Source organism: Carlito syrichta, unplaced genomic scaffold (genome assembly GCF_000164805.1).
Source record: "Carlito syrichta isolate Samal-C Ts95f unplaced genomic scaffold, Tarsius_syrichta-2.0.1 Scaffold107984, whole genome shotgun sequence".
Classification (NCBI taxonomy): Eukaryota; Metazoa; Chordata; class Mammalia; order Primates; family Tarsiidae; genus Carlito; species Carlito syrichta.
Genome location: NW_007052080.1, coordinates 4955 through 12963, shown reverse-complemented (window position 1 = coordinate 12963; position 8009 = coordinate 4955). Strand labels below are relative to the sequence as shown.

The 8009-nt window shown below is 46.1% G+C and overlaps 1 pseudogene; it reads right to left on the bottom strand.

Moving 5' to 3' along the window:
- Positions 1 to 5359, bottom strand: part of LOC103270705 — a 10577-nt pseudogene extending 5218 nt beyond the window's left edge.
- Positions 5360 to 8009: the final 2650 nt, after the last annotated feature.

The window sequence follows — 8009 nt, the reverse complement described above, 5'->3', positions numbered from 1 at the left end:
AGAGATGAGATCTCGCCTGCCCAGGCGGGTCTCGAACCTGCGGGCTCAGGCAATCCACTCTCCTCAGCCTCCCAAAGGTGCAGGATTACAGGCTGAGCCGCCAAGCCCGGCTTTGAAGTGACTTTTAACTTGAGTTTTTCATTGCAACTATATTTGAACCTGACTTTGATCTTGACCTTGGGCATCATTTTGGCCATGTCTTGGATTTCATTTTTGCATCTTACTTTGAATCTGACTTTGGCCTTGCTCTAGATCTTCACCTTGACACTGACAATCATCCTGATCTTGCCCTACCTGACCCTGAAGTAACCTTACTTTCATCTTGATCCTCTCGTTGTCCTGACAGTGACTCATTCTGACCTTGAACTGTGGGTTTTTTTTTTTTTCTTTTAACTTGAGGACATCTGGAATTACTCAGATCTTAACTATCCTTTGGATATAGTCCATAATCCATACTTGGGCCCACCCTAGCTTTTGTCTTTAGAATTGATCTTAACACTGACTTTGATCCTTATCCTCACTCTTAGCTTTATTGTGACTCTGATGATCATCAATCTAACCTTGAACTTCTCCCTTATCCTGACCATGACTGACCCTTTTGGAGGCCTTGGCCTGACCCAAACCACCAGCATCTTGCAGAACACACACTGTTCTTTTCCACTGGCTCTTCTTGTGCATATGTCCTGTACTTATTTGCTAAGATTGTCACAACAAATACCAGACCGTATGTCTTCCACATTAGAAATTTATTTTCTCATGGTTTTGGAGGATAAAAGTCTGAGATCAAGGTGTTAACAAGGTTGTTTCTTCTTAGGTCCCACTCTTTGGCTTGTTAGTGCCTCTCTTTTCCCCTTGGTACTTTTCTGTATCTTGATCTTGATCTCTTTTATAAAAACATTAGTCAGATTGGGACCCAACCATATGACCTCATTTAACTTTTTTTTTTTTAGTTGGAGCCTCACTCTGTCATTCAGGCTGGAGTACAGTGGCATGCTCACAGGCACCACAGCCTCAGCCTGCTGTGCTCAGACAATCCTTCTACCTCCACCTTCCAAGTAGCTGGAACTGTGGGCGCACAACCACCATGCCTGGCTAATTTTTTTACTTATTGTAGAGATGAGGTCTGACCATGTTGCCCAGGCTGGTCTTGAACTCGTGGGCTTAGGCAGTCCTCTTCCCTCGGCCTCCCAAAGTGCTGGGATTGCAGGCATATGCCACCGCATCCGGCTCATTTTACCTTAATTCCTTTTTTTTTCCCCCAGGCTGGAGATTTTTATTTCTTTGGTCCACAGGGTGGTGAGCAGACCCCCTATAGGGCCACCTCTCTGGACTTCTGACCTCTGGCTGCCTCTGCCCTCTGCCTCCTTTTTCTCCTGCCTCTTCTTCCTTTGGAGCAGCAACTCCTTCACGCACTTCCTGTAGTCAGGTGCTCGCCGTAGTCCCAGTCATGCTGCTTGTGCTTGCAGCCCAGGGAGTTGGGGAAGATGTCGCGCTTGCATTTGAGCAGCTGGATGAGGTAGTATGCGCAGTAGTCCTTCTGCTGCAGCACCAGCTGCGAGTCCATCTCCTGCCGCGTGGCCACCATCTCATGTTCCTTGCCCCTGGCAAACCGTAGTCAGGCAGGAAGGTGGGCATCTGCAGGGGGCGGGTTCCACTGAGGCGTCTCCCAGGGAGTCCCGGCCGGGCGTGCCCCATGGCTGCTGCCACTGCAGGTCCCCACAGCAGCCAGGGTTACCTTGCCCCCACCCAGAAGCGCTCCTTAATTACCCGCTCCTTAATTACTCCTTAATTACCCATTTTAATGGTCCCATCTTTAACTGCATCCACATACTAAGGCAACTGGGGTTTAAGTGTTTCAATACATTAATTAGAAGGAGAGCACAATTCAACCCATGACATTCCCTATCTGTATATTAGCTCCCATGTCTGTACTGTCACTTGCTTAAATTTTTCTTTTTTTTTTTTTTTGAGTTGGAGTCTCACTCTGTCGCCCAGACCGGAGTGCAGTGGCACGCTCCCAGCCACTGCAGCCTTGACCTGCTGGGCTCTGGAGAGCCTTCCGCCTCAACCTTCCAAGTAGTGGGAACTACAGGCACACGCTGCCACACCTGGTTTTTGGTTTTGTTTTGTTGTTTGTTTGTTTTTGGTTTTTTTTTTTTAGTTGGAATCTCACTCTGTTGCCCAGACTGGAGTGCAGTGGCCGCTCCCGGCCACCGCAGCCTCGAGCTGCAGGGCTCCGGCGATCCTTCCGCCTCAGCCTTCCGTGTAGCTGGAACTACAGGCGTGCGCTACCACATCTGGCTACTTTTTGATTTATTGTAGAGATGAGGTCTCGCCAAGTTGCCCAGGCGGGTCTCGAACCCGCGGGCTTAGGCAATCCACTCACCTCAGCCTCCCAAAGTGCTAGGATTACAGGCTGAGCCACCAAGCCTGGCTCTGGTTTTTGATTTATTGTAGAGACGAGGTCTCACCAAGTTGCCCAGGTGGGTTTCTTTATTTCTTAAAGTTGGCTTCATCCCAGGTTACCCCTCTCCTGAGTTGTTTAAATTTTACCCATGCTGTGTAAAGAGAAAACTAATCTAGAAAGTTAAACACTTGTCTAAAGTTGTCTGGGAGAAGGTTCTTCTCTTAAGCCTGGGCTGTATATTAGAATCCCCTAAGCGCCTGGCCCCTACCCAATTTACTGAACTTTACAAACTAGGGTGGGGCTCAGGCATCTCCTTTTTTTTTTTTTTTTTTTTTGATGGAACACTCCACAAATTTGTGTATCATCCTTGTGCAGAGGCCATGCTAATCTCTGTATTGTTCCAATTTTAGTATATGTGCTACCAAAACAAGCAACAGGCATCCTCTTAAAATCTTTTGAGGTGATTCTGTTGTGTAGCCAGAGGTGAACTTGTATAAACATATTTCCCAAAATATTTTGTGTACTACAGATACATATGTGTAAGGTCCATTGCTGGTTCCTAAGAGACAGGAAAAGGTTTAGCCTTTAAAAAGGTGGGAGACGAGGTATGGTTGCTAACACCTGTAATCCCAGCACTTTGGGAGACCAAGATGAGAGGATTGGCTGAGCCCAGGGGTTTGAGACCAACCTGGGCAACTTGACAAGACCTTGTCTCTACAATATATTTAAAAAATTAACCGGACATGGTGGTGTGTGCCTGTAGTTCCAGCTACTTTGAAGGCTGAGGCAGAAGGAATAGCCTGAGCCCAGCAGGCTGCGGTGGCCATGAGCATGCCACTGCACTCCAGCCCTGGGTGACAAAATGAGACTCTGACCTCAAAAAAAAAAATCTCAAATGTATGCTCTAGCCCTCCCTATCATCACCACCAGAGTTGCAACCTTGCTATATTTTTGTTTGGCACACTTTCCCGCATATATGTATCCAACCAATATTTTAAAATTGGAAAAATCCAACTCTAACATCACTTTTAAAAACTGGTAGAGGCCGGGCTCGGTGGCTCAACCTATAATCCTGTGCTTTGGGAGGCCAAAATAAGTGAATTGCCTGAGCCCGCGAGTTCGAGACCCGCCTGGGCAACTTGACGAGACCTACCTAGTCTCTACAATAAATCAAAAAATCAGCTGGGCGTGGTGGCACATGCCTGTAGTTCCAGCTACTCTGAAGGCTGAGGCAGAAGGATCACCGGAGCCCAACAGGTCAAGGCTGCGGTGACCGGGAGTGGCCACTGCACTCCAGTCCAGGCGACTGAGTGAGACTCCAACTCAAAACAACAACAAAAAAAACTGGTAGAATTAGGCCGGGCTCAGTGTAATCCCAGTACTTTGGTAGGCTGAGGTGAGTAGATTGCCTGAGCCTGAGTGTTCAAGACCAGCCCAGGCAACTTGGGGAGACCACGTCTCTTTAATAAAGCAAAAAAAATTAACCAGGCATGGTAGAACACGCCTGTCGTTCTGGCCACTTGGAAGGTTGAGGAGGAAGGATTGCAGGAGCCCAGCAGGTCGACACTGGGGTGGCCAGGAGCATGCCACTGCACTCCAGCCTGGGCGACAGAGTGAGACTCCAACTCAAAAAAACAAAACTGGTGGGATTAAACACTGTGGTTATATTTCTCGTAGTGACCATTAATTGAGGACCTACCTCATTTGCAACTTAAGAAGCCAACTCATAGCTGGGCACAGTGGCTCAAACCTGTAATCCCAGCACTTTGGAAGGCAGAGACGAGAGGCTTGCCTGAGCTCAGGGGTTTGAGACCAGCCTGAGCAACATGGCAAGACCTCGTCTCTACAATAAATCAAAAAATTAGCTGGGGCTGGCTCGGTGGCTCAGCCAGTAATCCCAGCTCTTTGGGAGGCTCAGGCGAGGGAGTTGCCTGAGCCCATGGGTTCGAGACCAGCCGGGGCAACTTGGGGAGACCGCCTTGCTACAATAAATCAAAAATCAGCTGGGTGTGGTAGCGTGTGCCTGTTAGTTCCGGCTACTTGGAAGGCCTGAGGCGGAAGATCGCCGGAGCCCAGCAGGCCAAGGCTACAGTGGCCCTGAGTATGCCACTGCACTCTAGCCTGGGTGACAGAGTGAGACTCCAACTCAAAAACAAACAAAACCAACTCAGGTCTGTGAGGGCTGGCCCTGAAACCTCTGTGCAGAGTGCGTGTGCTCCAGGGAACCAGGTTTGTGGGTGTGGCACACTGCTGAAGAAGCTAATGAAGTTCACACTGACGAAGCTCGACTGTGGCTACCAGGCTTCCATCTCCCAAGTTTCCTGGCCAGGTGGAAAATACTGGGCGTATGGCAGAAAACCCACGAGTGCCAGCATGGCACACTGTCCCTCCCTCTTTTCTTTGAGGAAAGGATCAGTGTTCCTTCACAATACTCTTCCTAGGCCCCTTTCCTCTGGCAGAAGTCCTGCCTCAGTTGACTTTTGCAGGGCTAAAGATGCCCCCTTTTGCTGGGGTTCATGTCTTTTTGCTGTAGTTGCATGGAAGGCACCTAGTACTGACACTTGGTTGGCTTCTTAGGGTGTAGTCATAGCCCTTGAGTGAATTACAACTCTACTTTAGTCCAGGGAAGAAAAAAAGGTAAAGTCTAGTTTTTAAAGTCCCTAGCTTTAGAAAAGGCCACTATGGATGGTCTATTAAACTGAGGTGGTAAATTCAGTAGTTTCTGTCAGTATCCATTGATTGCTTTTGCTTTTCAGACAAACTTGGCTTTCAGTTTGGAAAAGTGCCTGGTTCTCCAGTCCCCCGTGTACTTCCTGGATGGCCTGTTTGGCGATTGTTTGTCTAAGAGTTGTGGAAAGACTGGGAAACCTCTTGCCATCTTTGTTCCTTGCCAAGTAATAGGATCCTCCAACTCTGACGTTAACTTCGATTATCTTGGAGCTGTCCAAAATCCTGTTAGGTCACAGATTCTCTAGTTACTCTTCCTGGAAAGAAGGAAACTACTGAAGCATGTGGAAAGTATTATACACAATGGCCAAGTGGAATTTATTCTTGGAATGCAAAGATGGTTTCGTATATATAAAAAAATCAATGTACTACATCACATTAATAGGATGAAGAAAAAGCACATGGTAATCTCGATTCACAAAAAGAACTTGACAGAATCAAACATCCTTTCATTGTAAAACTCAACAAACTAGTAATATGAGGCGTGACAATTAAGTTCATGAACTCATCCTAGAAAAAGTGCTAAATAACTCATTGTGGAATATCACTATGGTTACCTTCAAAATATTCCCCTTAGGGAGCTAGGCACTGATGCCAGTGCCTAGTCCACCCATCAAAGCAATTTTGGAAATCTTTCTGGAATGATCAGAGCTGTCATCACGAGAATGTTAGGGTTTGAATTAGAGCAACATATATATATTAAATTTCTTGTTAAAACTCGGCAAGAGTGGAGGTGAAATCAGAGACATGTTTATGGAGATAATGTCTAAGTTTATGGGAATAATGCCATGAAGAAAATGGCAGTGTACAAATGGGTTAAATGCTTTTCTTAGAAACAGCATCACTGAAGAAGAGAGATCAGGAAGGCCAGTAATGAGCAGAACTGATGAAAACATTGCAAAAATTCATCGAATTGTGTGTCAAAATTGTCAGCTGACTGAGAAGCATAGCAGACCAAATAAACGTTGATAGAGAAACAGGAATAATCTTAACTGAAAATCTTGGCAATGAGAAAAGTGTGTGCAAAAATGGTCTCAAAGGAGCTCTTGCATCACCGCAATGCACCAGCCCACACAGTTTTAGCCAGTAATCAAATAATTGTATTGGAACACCCTTCCTACTCAACTGATATGGTCCCAATGACTTTTTTTTTTTACCCAAAGTTAAAGGAAATACTAAGACATTTTGATGACATTCAGGACATCAAGGGTAATACGACCGCTCTGATAGCTGTTTCAGAAAATGAGTTCCAAAATTGCTTTGACAGACGAGGTACTGGCACCGGTGCATAGCTTCCCAAGGGGAATACTTGGAAGGTGACCCTAGTGATATTCAGCAATGAGATAAGTAGCACTTTTTCTAGGATGAGTTCATGAACTTGTCAGCTCTCATAGATGGAAATTTCCTCAACATAATAAAGGACCTACATGAAAACCCCAAAAGCTAACATATGCAATGGTGAGTTACTGAAAGCTTTCCACCTAAGATGCGCAAGACAAGAATGCACGTCTATCAACATAGTACTGGAAGTTCTAGAAAGAACAATTAGGGGTCAGGCTTGGTGGCTCAGCCTGTAATCCCAGCACTTTGGGAGGCCGAGGTGAGTGCATTGCCTGAGCCCATGGGTTCGAGACCCGCCCAGACAACTTGGCGAGACCTCATCTCTACAGTAAATCAAAAACTAGCTGGGCATGGTAGTGTGTGCCTGTAGTTCCGTCTACTTGGAAGGCTGAGGCGGATGGCACGCCGGAGCCCAGCAGGTTGAGGTTGCGGTGGCCGGGAGTGTGCCACTGCACTCCAGTCTGGGTGACAGAGTGAGACTCCAATTGAAAAAAAAAAAAAGAACAATTAGGCAAGAAAAAGGCATCCAAATTGGAAAGGAGAGGTAAACATCTCTTTGCAAATGACTCAGTTTTATGGCTGGAAAACCCTAAAGAATCAACAAAAAACTGTTTGAGCTTATAAGCTATTTCAGCAAATGTGGAGGATACAAAATTCACACACATAAATCAGTTGCAATTCTGTACACTGAGCAATTCCAAAAGTAAATGAAGAAAAAATTACATCTAACAATAGCATCAAAAAGAATAAAATAAACTTAGGAATACATTTAACCAAGTAGGTGAAAAACTTGCTCACTGGAAACTGCAAAACATTACTGAAAGGAATTAAGATGTAAGTAAATGGAATGACATCATATTCATAGATTGGAAGATTTCATATTGTCTTGCTTTGTTTGAGTTGGAGTCTCACTGTCTCCCAGGCTGGAGTCCTGTGGCATGCTCACGGCCACTGCAGCGTCGACCTGCTGGGCTCCGGCGATCCTTCTACCTCAGCCTTCCAAGTAGCTGGAACTACAGGCGTGCACTACCACGCCCGGCTAATTTTTTATTTATTGTAGAGATGAGGTGTCGCCAAGTTTCCCAGGCTGAGCCACCGAGCCTGGCCAACTTCATATTGTTAAGATGTCAATACAGGTTGAATGTCCATATCTAAAATGCTTAGAACCACAAGCATTTTGGACTTTGGGGTTTTTCAGATTTTGGATATATGTATATTTACTGATTGAGCATCTCTAATCCAAAATGCTCCAGTGACCATCTCCTCTGAGCTTTATGTCAGTGGTTGGAAAGTTTGGGGTTTGGGAGCATTTTAGAATTTGGATTGGCCGGGCTCGGTGGCTCAGCCTGTAATCCCAGCACTTTGGGAGGCCGAGTTGAGTGGATTGCCTGAGCCCGTGGGTTCGAGACCCACTTGGGCAACTTGGTGAGACCTTGTCTCTACAATAAATCAAAAATGAGCCAGGCATGGTAGCACGTGCCTGTAGTTCTGGCTACTTGGAAGGCTGAGGTGGAATGATATCCGGAGCCCAGCA